The 15134-nt window shown below is 43.7% G+C and overlaps 1 protein-coding gene across 1 annotated transcript in view; it reads left to right on the top strand.

Annotated features, from left to right (window-relative positions):
• LOC111143744 (forkhead box P1) overlaps window positions 1–15134 on the top strand; it is a 596731-nt gene that overhangs the window by 89881 nt on the left and 491716 nt on the right. The window contains exon 3 of the mRNA XM_022497581.1: window positions 12391–12529. The gene's annotated coding sequence lies outside the window, so the exon portion shown is untranslated. The remainder of the gene's footprint in view (window positions 1–12390; window positions 12530–15134) is intronic.

Genomic DNA, 15134 nt, shown 5'->3' with positions numbered 1-15134 from the left:
TGAGGAATCTCCTCCGTAGACTCTGGACAGGTGCCTTCCCGGGAAGGGAAGGGTTTGGGAAGGAAGGTGGCGACAGCGCGCAGGTTTGTGAGTCAGAAGGAAATTGAGAGAACAGACAGGAGACTGAGAGAGCACTAGAACGAGTCCCTTTTGCATGGGCGGTCAGAGGACCAGATGGGTGCCTCCATGGCCCAACTCAGCCCCTCTCTATTCTCAGTGGGGGCACCTCACGCAGCTTCCAGGCCTCACTTGGTCCATGCTGTCATCCTTCCTGGGATCTGCCTGACTGCCAGCAGGAAGCCGAGGGCCTTAACGTGTAGGTACTCCCAGTAGGATTCTCACCCTTGTGTTCTGTTTGGGGTTTAACTTGGGAGCTATTTCAAATGTGCTCACGTTTCCCATTTGAGCTGTTGGAAGAGTGGTCCTCTAGTCTTGGGTACCATTAGCGGGGAGATGTGGCTTTGAGAGACACACGGCTCTGTCACTTACTAACTGTGGCTTTGGGGAAAGGATGCAGCTTCTTTGAGCCTCGGTGTCCTCCTCTGTAAGATGGTAACACTTACGGGTGGCGCTCTTGGAAGGCTTGTGAGAGATTGGGCACAAATGCTCAGTACCAAGAGTCGGGCACACAGCCAGGGCTCCACACACGGTGGCTGGTCTTAGAACTGGATGCCCTCAGGAGAATATCCAAAGGCCTCCCAGTCTGTCAAGCCACCGGGGTGAAAGGCCAGTGTGTTCCTTCTTTTCTTGTATTTACAACAGACATTTCACCACTTTGATGCTCTGACACTTTTCCTTGATGATTTGGTCCTAGTCATCAGCTCTTCTGCTCTCCTGAGGCTTTTCCAAACCACGTCATTTCATGCCCTGGAATGTGCACTTCTCTCTTGAAAGGAAATGTGGCCATTGGTTGTTGGACGGCTCTGAGTCTGGTTGTTTTCTTCTTATATACTCACCATCCTGATCAGTTATGTGTGCGTGTGCATGCGTACTTGTGTGTGTGTGTTTGAAACTGTGAGAATTGTCTGGAAGTTCTTCAGTCATTTCATTAGTCATTTAACTTTTTTGGTTTTTAAGATTGAAGACAAATTTCTTGGAGGCAGTGGGTCAGATGGACGTGGCTGGTGGGGTAACCAGATCCCCGCTGAGTCAGCGTCTGTTCAGACAACTAAAAGCTGAAGTATGCTTGCTGATGAGTCCCTGGCCAACGTCACATTACCTCAGCATTTCATTTCTGCTCCTGAGTTGTGGGAACTTGGATGCCTTTGTGGGTTGTTCAAAAGCACTCCCAAGTATTGAAAGGATTTGAGTTTTGAAGCCTGGAGTTGTCGGTTATCTCCTGATGTGGTGTTTTTCGATCTGAGGCCAAGGCATAAAATTGTGACATAGTATTGCTCAAAAAGGTAGGATTCACTGCCATTAATTTACAAGAAGGGAAACCTAGGCTCTGAGACACTCACCGACTTGCAAAAGGTCTCCAACAGTTGGTGGCCAAGCTGGGACACAGTTTGATCTTCCTACTAATTCATCATGCAGAAGCCACCCTCCTGGGCCTTGTCCTTCTGCTAAAACTATCTGAGAAGCTGTTGATTTTGGTTCCCTGACCTGGATTGGAAAGAAGATCTGAATGTCAGGGATGGTCGTTGCCTCACAACGCCCTCCTGGCCTTCTCCTCCTGAGACTCTATCTGATGTATCCCTGAAGCATGTTATAACCTTGGAAGTCTGTTCAGTGTGCGTGTTCTCTGTTTTCTCTGTGTTGCGTACGTCATCCATCTTGGATGGATGAGGTGCCGTATGGGGTCGCTCTGGGTTCTAACGTCATCCTCTCCCTACAGCACCATACATGATGAAATAATCATGCTTAGTGAATGAGGATGTTTATCTTATTATGGTACCACAACCTTGATGGTTTTGCCTTTGTTTTTTAACTTCTTTAACTTGGGCATGAGTTTAGAAGATGATTTGAGGGTATGTGGGGATATAATTTGTTTCAACAAAGAATTTGGCCTCTTTGTTTTTATTCCTTTAAGTAATTTGTAATTAACCTCAAAGGCCTGTGGTAAGATGGCTTTTGTTTCTAGTTGGAATATGGGGACACAGAATTCTCTAGAAGAGAGAGTTGGCTCGACTGCTGTGGAACTTGATGTTTCATCCCACAGAGTGATTCTTGTAAACAGCACTTCAAAATCCTTCTTCAAGACCATTGGCTCTCTCAAAAAATATTTTCTTTTTTCCCTCCCTTAACTCTCATTATTCTTTCTCTTTTCCAATAACGGAGGACTATTCCTTTTTATATTTGAAGCTGCTACCTTTTTCTTAATTTCGAAGCAGGCAAAAGTCATCCCAGAGAACAAGTCTCAGAAGAATTGCACTTGATCCTGTGACCTAGTTGGTTTCTTCATTCTTTGAAAAGCTGTTTTATCCCCCAATCCCCGCCATATCAGTTGTGTATGCTGATTATTTAACCTTAACTTTTCACAGGAAATATAGATCCTTTAGCAAGACAAGCTCTGGTGTCCTCGCAGGTGGCTTGCCATGGAAGGCTTGAGTTTGCTGCTTCCTCCTTACATGGGGACCTGATATTGTAGTGTTTTCTCATTAGGAACATCATCCCTATGAATGTGATTTTCATTCTCATCCAGTGGAGAGGCTTTGCTTACCCACAGTGCATCTCAAGCTTTTGAACCGATCCATGGGGCTCGTGTCGCTGGTGAAGGTGAAATAATATAATTTGTTTATCACCTTGAGTTGTTTACCATGGATTGTCAAAAATATGTTTTGAATTTAAAAGTGTGAAAAACAAGTGTGCTAGCTATCAAAAAAGCTCTCCCCTCAAAGTAAACATATTTATAGAGCAAGACTCAAAACAAAATACTTGATCGTGATAAGCCCAGCCAATGAAAAGAAAGTAAACATGTTTACCACAAAAGCCTTATAAAGAGCCCAGATGGCACCCAGCTCTCTGTTCTCTTGACTGTTCTTCCAGGGAGCTACTGAGGCTCCCCTGGGCCTCAGAGACAGAGGTGCCATTTGCCTTACCAGCAGAAGGCCCACCTCGTACAAGCCCTGCCCACTTAGCTTAGCCTGATTTGCCAGTGGGATTGGAACATTAGTCTTCTGAGCCATTGAGTGGAAGGTGTTGGTGAAATTGAACTTGGAGTTTCCATGGTTCTTAAGTAGATACTTGTCACAGATTGGGTGCCAAGTAGGCTTATGGTGACTCTTCCTGGCTCCCTGAAAGGGCCCCAGATAAACACCACATGTCCGAACCTTCCGTCCCAGACACTGTAGTGTGGGTATTGAGGATATAAAACATCAGTCATTCCCAGTCCCTGCCTCACCCTGCTTATTCTGGTGAAGGAACCACATAGCTTGAATAAGAAGTTGGTAGAAAAGATAAGGGCATCCTGGGTGATGCAGGGCATTTTGGGGTACTGAGTTTTATGGCGTGAGCCTTAGATGGTATAAAAGAGAGGGGCCTTAGAAAGGGAAAGTTGGGTGGTGAGGAGTTTTAGACTTGAGGTGGCAGTGGCTTGCCTCAGTACAGTCCAGGAGCAAGTTCAGGAGGAATGACCCAGTGAGAGGTGGCCCAGTGGGAAATTGTTCCTGAATTTCATCACTGAAGGTCTTAGAGGTGGAGCAGTTTCTAAAGGATGTTGAAATCCAAGTTTTGGCCATCCCCTCAAGTATAGAGGAAGTTGTAGTGTTCATTAGCACTTAATGAGCCCTTACTGAATATGGGCAAATATTATGCCAATTTTCAGGTATAACTTGCCCAGAGTTGCAGCTGGTAAGTGGCATAGCTAGGATGGGACATACATGGTCTGTTCCACAACCTGTGTTTTAAGCTGTGGCACTGTATAGTTTCTCAAAGGCTTTGGACGCTTTCAGGGTAAAGAAGTTAAGATAACCAGATGTGTATTCACTCATTGAAAAGTTGTTTTTTTTGTTTTTTTCTTTTGAGTGACTTGTTTGTATCAGGCCTTATGTAAACATTAGCCAGGCTGTTGGAAGGACTATCTTCATGACTATTGAGGTTGATAGAAGTGGCCAGATTGGAAGGATCTAGACAGAAATTTGGAACCAGAAACTAAAATATCTGAAAAGGTGTGGAAGAGTGTCCTTGACACTTAGAATTAAAGACCATATGGCTGGGCTGGGAAAAATGGTTCCCTCTCATGTCTTCATGAGAAGAAGGGTTTTGGGGCAGCTGGGTGGCTCTGTCAGTTAAGCACCTGACTCTTGGTTTCAGCTCAGGTCATGATCTCAGGGTTGTGAGATCCAGCCCCATGTTGAGCTCTGTGCTAGGCATGGAGCCTGCTTAAGATTCTCTCTCTCTGTCTCCTTCTGTACCACCCTCCCCCTGCCTTAGTGGCATGTGTGCTTTCCCACGCTTGCGCTCTCTGACTCTAATTTTAAAAAAAGGTTTTTGAAGGGTGAAGGAATCAGAGTGGAGAGGGATGATTTTTTTTTTTTCTTTCAGGCAGATGATGGGCAAGGTGGGCTATTAGCAGAGCAGTACCTTGGTTCTAAGAAAGGGACTTGGTTGCCTGAAGTCCTGAGATGTTGAGAAGAGGGCTTTGGGAAAAGTTGAGAAGAGTATCTTTAAGGAAAAAGGAAAGTTTCTGGATTTTTGATGATGTTGGTAAAGGAGGGCAGTGGGAAGAAGTGAGCATTGGAGCCAAGGTGAAGGATGAGTGGAGTTCCTCCAGTACAGAAAGGGGATTCTGGGGTTGCAGAAGGTAGCAGGATACTTAAGGTGCCCCTTACCCTTGGAGAGGGGGTTCCAGAAGTCACTCATCTTCCATGGCAGTGTTCAGACATGAGCTAGGCTGCTTATTGAGGAGACATGGCAAGGGGACAGATAGAAGCCACAGGAAGACAACCCTCCAGGTTTTAAATGGATTGTTAAGATTTTTAGTGAAGAAAGAACAATAAACAAACACAGAAAGTTTCTGGTTGAGTCTCAGTGAACTGGAAAAGTGATTACATGGAAACCATATTCCCCATGTGTTCTAATTAATCTAGTGGGTTTACTTAAAAGCTTGTTTTTGAGCATAGATACCAACAAGTCCTCTGATGCATTGAAAGAGCCTGGCTAGTGAAAGTTAAGCAAGAGCACAGTGGTTAGCGATAGAGAATTTAATTGAAGTGAAATCAGGTGGGCTTGCTGAAGCCAAGAATGTTGGTGTAGTTGACCCATTTGGTTAAATTGTGTCCATTTTTACTAGAACCTTAGAACTTAACTCTTCTGACAGAAGCTTCTTTAGGGTACATTTGAGGTGAATATTGTTTTAAAAACAGTATTTTTTTTTAAAGATTTTATTTATTTATTTGACAGAGATCACAAGTAGGCAGAGAGGCAGGCAGAGAGAGAGGAGGAAGCAGGCTCCGAGCTGCGCAGAGAGCCCAATGTGGGACTCGATCCTAGGACTCTGGGATCATGACCTGAGCCGAAGGCAGAGGCTTTAACCCACTGAGCCACACAGGTGCCCCGAACAGAAGTATTATTTGTTCTTATTTTCTGAGCCTTATTAATTGAGGCAGATTAGCATTTATTTGTGAGCTGACCGCACACACCTCTTTTATTTTTTATTTTTTTAATTTTTTAATTTCTTTTTTTTGCAGCCGATGTGCTTTTTGAACCAGGTTCAGCATTGTCAGAAAGTCACTCCTGGGAGCTGATGATGGAGTCTGCTCCACCCACTTCTGTTCCCTTTCTATTTTGGTGCCATTTGCAACAAAAGAAACTAAGTTAATAAATTAGAGAAGGACTGAAGCTCTCAGAAATGCTCTCTTTCCCATCAGGTTGTATAACTGATGAGACAAAGTGGGCCCGCGCTTCCTGTAGCACATGGGACCTGAGGAACATCCGTGGGAACTGCCCTAGTTGGCCTTGGCCTTGGGGCTCTGGGTCTTCTGACTGATCAGATATAACTGCCTAGAAAAGTAAACACATACATTTATGGATGTCTACATTCATATGTACATTTGTGTGTGTGTGTGCATTCACAGGTATGTCCATTTGTGTGTGTACGTGTGTCTATGTACATAGAGACATGCGTGTTTACATTACGTGGCTATATGAAATTCCAGGTTTAGCAGTCTAAAACCAAGGGGGGGGGAATCCAGTTTTGAATTTGAGTTTTGTGTTGGGGTCCCCTTGGGAAAAGGGGGGCTTTTCCCTCTTCTGGGCCTGGGAGGCCTAGAGAAGTACAGGTAGTGGTTACTGGAATGTGGAGACTGTATCTTTATGGAGAGGGCTCCCTGGCAGGAGCTGTGACCTTTCATAGAGGGACTCTGTCAACCTGCATTGCCGGGAGGAAGCCCCGCTGGAAATGCCCCATCTTCTCCATCCTCCGAAGAGGAGACCTCCGTTGGTTGGGAAGCCAGAAGGCCAGGGTGCCTGTTGATATCGTCCACACGGGGCAGCCTTCCAGGACACAGCAGGGTGGGGGTGGGGATGTTGTGCAAAGGATCTGGAGAGGCACGAGGAAAGCCATGCACTGGATTTTGTTTTTTGAACTTCTTTTGAGTTGACACTGCCATATTCACTCAGATAACCCATGGGAGAGGTCAGGGTGGCAGAGCGGTTCCCAGGTCTTCAGGCTGGCCAGGAGGCATCTGACTCTCCAAGAGGGGTACTGAACGTGTGGTGCCAACCCCAATAGCACCAGCTTCACTTGGGAGCTTTCTAGAAATTCTCAGGCCCCACCCTGGGCTTCCTGAATTAGGCACACCGGTGGAAGGAAGGCCCAAGCCACCTGTGTTTTATTAGCCCTCCTGGGGACGCGAGTGCTTCTTCAAGATGGAGAACCACTGCGGGATATCCGGCCGTGTTGGATGGTCAGCAGATGATGAGTTTGCCGAGATGGCCGCTGGGAGCTTGCTTGGAAATGCCCGGCGGGAGTTTGTGGTGTGTATGAACCCACTGTTTTGCACTCCCCAGACTTCCAGTCCCTCCTTTTTTAGGAGGTTTCTTAGGATGCCAGAGAAATGGAATAATGCATTACAGTTAGGCCACGGGTGCTAATAGCTAATGCCGTTCGTTCGTGCCTTTAATTTCCAAGTTGTCCTCAGCCATACAAGGAAGTACCAGGCTGGCCCTAGACTTTTCGGAGGTTGTTTTTGAAAAGCAGATGCAAATGCAGCCTGGGAGCTTGTTGTTTTCCCGGTGCCTGGCAGTGTTTGGTAAACAACTTGATTGCTAGGTCTTGGCCTCAGGGAACCACAGCTGCTCTCCCCAGCTCCCTGCAGACTTTTTTGTACCGAGCAAGGATTGCTTCAGGGAAAAATAAACAGGGGAGAACAAAACAAGTAAACACCAGGGTTGTTTTGTGGCTGTCTCTACCTGTTTTCGTGGAGCTGTTTTGCAACCACAGGCCCTGGGCTTTGGTTCCTCTACTTAAAAAAAAAAAAAAAAAAAAAAAAACAAGGCAGGACCCCATGGTGTGCCTGGCCTCTTTCAGCATGGTTAGATTGTGGTGTGGTCGCAGGGACCTGGGGAGTCTGGGTCGCAGCCACTGCAAGAATATATGCATTTTTAAATATGTAAATGGGAAGGGAGCAAAGCTTCATTCTTTATAATGACCCCCAAGATGGTAATCTGGTTTTTCGAATCTCTAGGAAAACAGATTGAATATGGCACAATTAATAGTTCAGCACTTCTAGGCTTTTTCTCTAAAATAATGTAATGGGCTTTTAATTTATTGCAGCTCCCGATTAGGAGGGTTGAGGCAGGGCTGCTACTGACCCTGGAGCCAGGGTGCTCTTCTGGGGCAGCAGCGAAGGGGAAGACAGCAAATTCCTGTGACCTCCTGGAGCTGAGCCCCCGGCTCCCTGAGTTCTTGGCCCTGAAGGGGTGGATAGCGTGGCAAGGACCCAACCTCATCCTGATTACCTAGGGGCATCTGGCCGAAATGCAGATTCCTGGGCCCTGACTCTTTGGACTGGGTATGGGGGCAGTAATATGCATTTCAAGCCCATGTCCCTGGATGGCACACTCAGGTTTGCAGAGCAAGGCCTTGGTGGTGGGGTGTCGCCGTGTAAATAAGGACCTGGGCTAGGGGACATGTGATGTGCTGCCAGACGTTTAAGTTTATTTTTATGTAAGAAATGTTATTTTTGTTTTTGAGACACGCTCATCATTTTGATGCATTTATTTTTCATTGACTCATGGTTTCGTTATTTTGGCTCCCCCTTTCTTCTTAAGTCAGAGAAATCATTTTCTTTTGGCCTGAAATACATCTTTCTGAAGGTCCCTGTAGAGAGGTGATGAACTTCTGTTTGTCTGAAAAGATCTTTATTTCATCCTCGTTTTTGAAAGGTATCTTTTTTTTCTGGGTATACAATTCTAGGTAGACTGTTTTTGCCTCTGGGTAGTTTTCTGGGTAATTTATTTGGATATCTGTCTTCTCTTGTTTTTCTTTTTTCTTTTTTTAATTTTTAGATTTTTAAAAATTTCAGTGGCTGTATTTTTTAGTTTCTGGAGTTTGGAGTTTGGTTAGAGTTAGAGAGCTTGTATCATATATGTATGTGTATATGTATGTATTGTATGTAGTGTGTATGTGTGTATGTAGAATGTACTTAATAGGATATATATTCTAAATACATATAAAAACTACACTATATCTTGTTTATATAGTATTTTGGTTAGATCTACAGAGCTCGTATTTTATAGTATTTAAAGGTATATATATATATGTATTACATAAATGTATGAATTCTAGTGTATGTGTATTTTTATGGTATATGTATTTTATAGATATGTACAGCAGATATATATAAGAATTATAGTATGTATTATTTATATAGTAGTTTGGTTAGAGTTGTAGAGCTTGATTGAGATAGAATTCAGTTCTGGGTCTCTTGGACCCTTAAAACAACAACAACAAAAAAAACCCCAAATTGTTCCACAAACTGTAATGGTAGTTGTTTCTTTGTTTTTATTTTTATTTTTAGTTTTTAATTTATTTTATTTTTATTATTTTTTAAATGATTTTATTTATTTATTTGACAGAGAGAGAGATCACAAGTAGGCAGAGAGGCAGGCAGAGAGAGAGGAAGGGAAGCAGGCTCCCCACTGAGCAGAGAGCCCAATGTGGGGCTCGATCCCAGGACCCTGAGATCATGACCTGAGCTAAAGGCGGAGGCTTAACCCACTGAGCCACCCAGGTGCCCCAGTTTTTAGTATTCTTTCTTTCTTTTTTTTTTTTTTAAGTGGGCTTCACACCTAGCATGGGGCCCAAACTCACAACCTGTGAGATGAGGACCTGAGCCGAGATCAAGAGTTGGATGCCTAACCGACTGAGCCACTCAGGGGCCCCATGGTTTTTTATTCTCACCTGTGCCTGGTAACTTCCATGTTGTAGGATATCAAGCAAGACAGCACTAATGAGTATACCCTTAGACACTGTTTGCCCAGCCTGTGTCTTAGGTGGGAACCTATAGCTTCTTCAAGCATAAATGAAAAGAAAAGCTCCACGAACTCTCCCTTTAGCCCTCCCTCCTCCCTGCTGTCTCTTGGGGTGACTTGCCTTCTCCTCCCCACCTCCAAGCCTCTGAATTTGACATTCTGGTTTTGTGAAATGCCTTTTCCACCGCATCTTCCAGTTCCTTCTAAAACTTGCTCAAGATAATTCCTCTGGAATGCCCTTACTTGTCTAGATACCTACTCTGTTTTTCTGTGTTCAGCTGTACAGCTTCTCTGCGCTTCAGAATCCTTCTAGACTCACAGGCATGGCATGACTTCAGCAGTCATTTGGCACAGGACTTGTAGGTTTGTTCTTTCTCTCCTTTCTCTGTCTCTTTCCTTTCTCCTTTCCTGCCTTTCCCTTCCCTTCCTTTCCTTCTTTCCCCTTCCCTTTTCCTTTCCTTTCCTTTTTCATGGGTGCTGTTAAAAGATTTGCTGCTATCTTTGAAAAATGATGAAATTTCACAAAACAGTAACCTAGATCACTGCCTTCCTTCATACAGTTGAAAGCTCGTGAAGCCTGGACTTCTGTTCCGCTCTGGCAACACTTGGATTGTGGCAGGCACTGGCTGCCCTCTTTAAGATGAAAAATTTTTCCAATTTGCGTCCTTGTGCCTTGCCCCCTATTCCTTACACCTGGTCCGTTTTGTTCACTTGCATTGTCTGCCTGGTCGTTGTGCGGGGACCTCAGCTTCCCCTGTGTGAAGCAGGAAGCTCAGGGTCAGGGAGGCTGAGTATTTTCTACAAGACCCTCCAGCGAGCTTTTGTCAGAAGGGTGTCGAGCACAAGGTAGGCACTCAAAATGTTTCTCTTACTGTATTGGCTGGAAAAATACAGAGTGCTCATGAGCGCCCACTTTGTGGAGTCAAAGCCCTGCTACTGTGTGATCTTGGCCAAGTTACTAAGACTGTGCCTGCGTTTTCTTACCTGCTTATTAAGCTTATAACATTGTCTACCAGGAACTTTGCTGTAAGAATAGAAGTAAATGAAAGAACTGTGGTAAAATACTTAAAACCATATCCAGCACATAGTGGGTTTTCAGTCCCTAGCAATTACATTTTTGTAGGCTGCTGAAGAATGAATTCTTTTCGATTGTTGATTCATTTGTTGATCTGGTGGATCTGTCTGGAGTGCCTGCCATGAGCCAGGCATTTTTCTCAAGTTTTGGAGTAGAGTGAGAGAATAAAACAGAGAAGTCCCCTTATCTTATGGGGCTTAGATTCAAGTGGGGAAGACCAGTGAATAAGTGAGAAAAAAGTTTATAGATTACGACCAAAGCTCTGGAGAAAGCAAATAGGATGATTTTACTGAGAGTAACCAGGGATCTAGCCTAAGTAGGTAGGCAGGACAGCCTTCTTGAAGTGGCCTTTGCCCCTAAGACCCAGTGAAGAGAAAGAGCCATTTGTGTAAGGAGTGAGCTCAGGGCATTTCAGGTAGCGGGAGAAGCTTGTGCTCCAGCCCTGGGACAGAAGAACACAGCTTGCTTGAAATGGAAGGGAGGCCACTGTAACTTGTAGTTGGGGATTGGGTTGGTGGCTGGAAGTGGCAGAGAAGTAGAAAGTGACCAATTTGCAGGGCCTTGTAGGCCACAGAGAGAAGTTTGGTTTTTATCCTCAACATGGTAAACAGTCTCAGCCCGTTTCTTTTTTGCTTGTACACACAAATGTTTGAGAAACTCTCAGGTGCCAATACATTTGGGCAGACGGCCATAGTAGTTGGAGCTGTCCTTTGTGGAGAGAAATGGAAGCCTTCTGTGGGCACCCAAGGGGTGCTGTCAGCCACCGAGGGGGGGGCAGCTCACCAGGGTCGGGCACTGGTGCCAGGGTGAGAATTCTTCTGTGCATGTGCAAAGCCTTCTGCCTGTAGCGCATCTTCAGCGTTGATGGCAGATCGACATAAGAATGGTACGTGATAAAAATCTTTTTGATCAAGAATTTTTAAAAGAGAAGCAAATAGTTTAGCTTATTTGGAATAAGTATTCTTTATCGAAAACCCTGAACAAAGCTAAGCGGTGGAAGGGACTTGGGGAACATGAGTTACTGCCCTGACCTTGTCCATGAAATAGCTGGAATCCTGAGATATTCAATAGCTTTCCTGGGTCCACACAGCTGGTGACGAGATCAGGTCCAGCATTCAGGCTTTTCCACTGGGACCACCTGCCCATGACATGGGTATGTTCCCTCTTGGGGGAAATATCTCCCTGAGTCTTGCTCCTTAAGTAACTCATAGACATTTTTAGAAATATTTTGGAGGAGAAATGAGGTTCATGATTGCTTAAAAAGAATTTTAAGATAGTATTATTTAAATTTTCATTTATTTTCATCCTCTGGAAAAGATACTTACTAGGAAATGGTATACTTATCCATATAATATTTGAGTTAAAACACCTTCTTGTGACCTGAGCACTCTATAATGGGACCTGGTATTTTTTTAATGCTAAAGTAAGTAAAAGGGGCGCCTGGGTGGCTCAGTGGGTTAAAGCCTCTGCCTTCAGCTCGGGTCATGATCCCAGGGTCCTGGGATCGAGCCCTGCATCCATCTGGCTCTCTGCTCAGCGGGGAGCCTGCTTCTTCCTCTCTCTCTCTGTCTGCCTCTCTGCCTACTTTTGATCTCTGTCTGTCAAATAAATAAATAAAATCTTAAAAAAAAAAAAAGTAAAATACTTTGCACAAGATCTGCAGTAAACAACAATCTTTTGGTGTATATGTTGAAGTCATTGGTAAACGCATCTTTCAAAACAGTATTTCCGGTTCATATTTGACAGCATCACATTTGATATATTGATATACCCTCATTTTAAAGGTGTTTTCCCCTACCTCTAGATTCTATGTCTGCTTTGCTGTTTTCAAGTTTAAGGAAGTGGTGGTTTTAGACGCTACATCTTAGTTATGTGTAAAAAATATTTTTGTATTGCAGTGTCCCAGGACCTTTTGCTGACAATTCCAGTTTCCAAAAAAAAAAAAAAAAACATCTGGGCGATGGTGAGGGCTTCGATCCCTTCTCTGATTTGCTGTCAACCATGAACGGGTGGATGTGATGCTTGCTGGCCAAAAGGGTAAGTGCATGTTTATGAGTATTTGAAAATTCACAAGACAGATACGTGGCTGCAGGGGTCACACACAGTGCAGGAAACTCACAGAAGTCCTAAGTTCATCAGAACAATGGCACACTGAGGGTGTGAGATTCTCATCTTGAAAGAAGAAAGCAGCTCCGCTGTTGTTTTCTGCTGTAACCCTCTCGGATAACTCCTGGAATGATCTGAGGATTTGTGAGAGGCACCACAGGACATGGGAGAACTTTTTTTTGTTTGTTTATGTGCATTTTATTTTAATTCATATGATCCACACGCATAAAAGAATAATTGTTTTTTTGGTCTTATAATCACTCAGCAAACAATGAATCACCATGGACTACAAGTATAATGATCTCATCTTGAGTTTCAGAGGGAATTTAGGTCTGATTTGTTCACTAAGAAGGTCTCATCCCCAGCTTTCCCCATGAAGAGGGTTCTTGAGAAAACTGCTGTGGGCTCTCAAAGATTTTCAGAAAGACTTATGAGCATTTTTCTCAGTCATTGTTCACCTCAGCAAGTTACTCATTGTAATCGTTAGGGGAGGGCAGGAGGGACGTGATGATCTTTCTCTCTCACACGTGTTTTCTGTATTTGATAGCATCTGCCACGTTCTTCGGCAATCAGCGTCTCTCTCACAGCAACGAGCAAGCAATTGTGACTTGCCTTTGTCAGAGAAAGTAATTGGTCGAGGCCAGGTGTTCCAGATAAAAAGTCTGACATCATTCAGTGGTGGCTTTGTCGTAGGACGAGGTCACCTTTGAGGGGAGCCATTTCGTTTCAGGTTTTGCATTCAGTGGCACTTAATGATGAGAGAACCATTGGCATAAACTCCATGTCCTTTGTCTTAGTATGATTGCATTCGAAACAGATTCCTTTTATGGAGGGAAGGGTATTGAGGGAGGAAGAACATTATGTTGGAATTGGGAGGTCCAATAGTTACCTGACATGGGGCGGGTTAGTCTCTGTTGTGATTTCCTACATTTACAACGAAGCAGATGGGTTAGAGTACCCTGTTTGTCAGTGCTGACAAGGCCCTAGAAATTGTCAGTTTAAATGCCCACATTTAATAGATGGAGCAGCCGAAGCCCACAGAGTCTAACTGAGATGTCTAAGTGCTTGGCCTGGTTGGAACTGGAGCCTACTTCTTTTGTCCTTAAGGATCTTTTTTCTAGTTTTTCTGTTAATAGAGGTTGAGACATCCAGCCTGTGCAGCTGCGTAAAAGTTCTCTGATAAGTGTCTTCTTAAGAAATTGTTATGCATTTAGTTATTGGGACAGATTCGAAAAGATTTTATCTATTTTTTAAAGTGGGCTGTACTCTGGGTTCCAGTGTATGGCTTGACTCAGGACCATGAGATCAAGACCTGAGCTAAGATCAAGTTGAGCCATGTACCCCAAAGATTTTTATAGTTAGAGACCAATTTGACCTTCTCATGTCATAAGTTAAAAAAAAAAAAAAAGGAGCCCTAGTGAAGCACTTAAAACAGTTAGTATTGACTAGTTGATCCACAAAGAACCTGTGAGCTCTAAAATTCACTTCTGCTTGGGCTGTTTTGTTACTCCATTCTGCTGAAGCTTCAGATAGAGGAAACACGAAGTCTTCTATCTTCCTGACATTATTCCTTCTTGGCAAGAAATAAGGCAAATAGTAAATAGTAACACAGGAGGCAAGGATGTCCACACCAAAATGAAATGGTTAGCAGAGTCATGGAATTTAGAGCTGATAAAGATCCTCCCTCATATTCCTTGGATGCTGTTGGGAAGTACTTTGACTTCTCACCTGTGAAGTTGCTTCGAGAGTTTTCCACTGCTACATAGCTATGATAGACTTCTGCGGATGGTCTGTTGGTAAGTGATCAGGTAGCAAGCATTATGAAACGTTACATCTTTGCAGATCCGGGTTGAGTTGAGACAAAAGCCAGGGCCTGCCTCAGATACACAGGAGAATTAATAGAAGTGGTTGGAATTCTGAAATTACTGAAATAGTAACAAACTCAGACATGAGATTACCTGTCATCTCTGTCTCCAGTATTGAGAAAGCCTGACTCAATTTCATGGTCATAAAATTGATGTATGAAGTTTAACAAAACCACATGAATGGATTTATTAAAGACAGGGTTCATTTTATTCATTAATTTTGTTGGGTGAGGCTATTTGAGAAATCAGACTCAAGAACTATAATGAAAATGATCTCTCTTTTGAATTGATAAGATGGTCTTGTCGAATACCAGGTTTTTATATTAAGGAAGTGTTTTGTATTTATCAGATGGTAGTAAACGTCCCTTCACTATATTTTTCGTAGGAAGTGGAAGTCCCTGAGCTCTGATGAGCTGGAGCATTTGTTCTGATTTTCAACCCTCTTCTTCCTCAAAGTACACCTCCAAGGTTTGCCCAGAGGACTAATTCTCTTCCTCTGTGATGCAATAACCCGACTTCCTGTGTATTATGTATCTGGCATTTAGTTAGTCCTTTCATTGTCAAAAATATATTCACAGCCCTGTGGCTTTTAGAACCTTACAGTTTTTCAAGTAACCAAAAGAAGCGCCCATTGATGGTTACCACTGATAATTTGAAGTCTTCGGGCTTGG

The sequence above is a fragment of the Enhydra lutris genome, unplaced genomic scaffold (assembly GCF_002288905.1).
Source record: "Enhydra lutris kenyoni isolate GAN:26980312 unplaced genomic scaffold, ASM228890v2 scaffoldscaffold10, whole genome shotgun sequence".
Lineage (NCBI taxonomy): Eukaryota > Metazoa > Chordata > Mammalia > Carnivora > Mustelidae > Enhydra > Enhydra lutris.
Note: the sequence above shows the minus strand (reverse complement) of the source record. Positions and strands in the feature narration are given on the sequence as shown.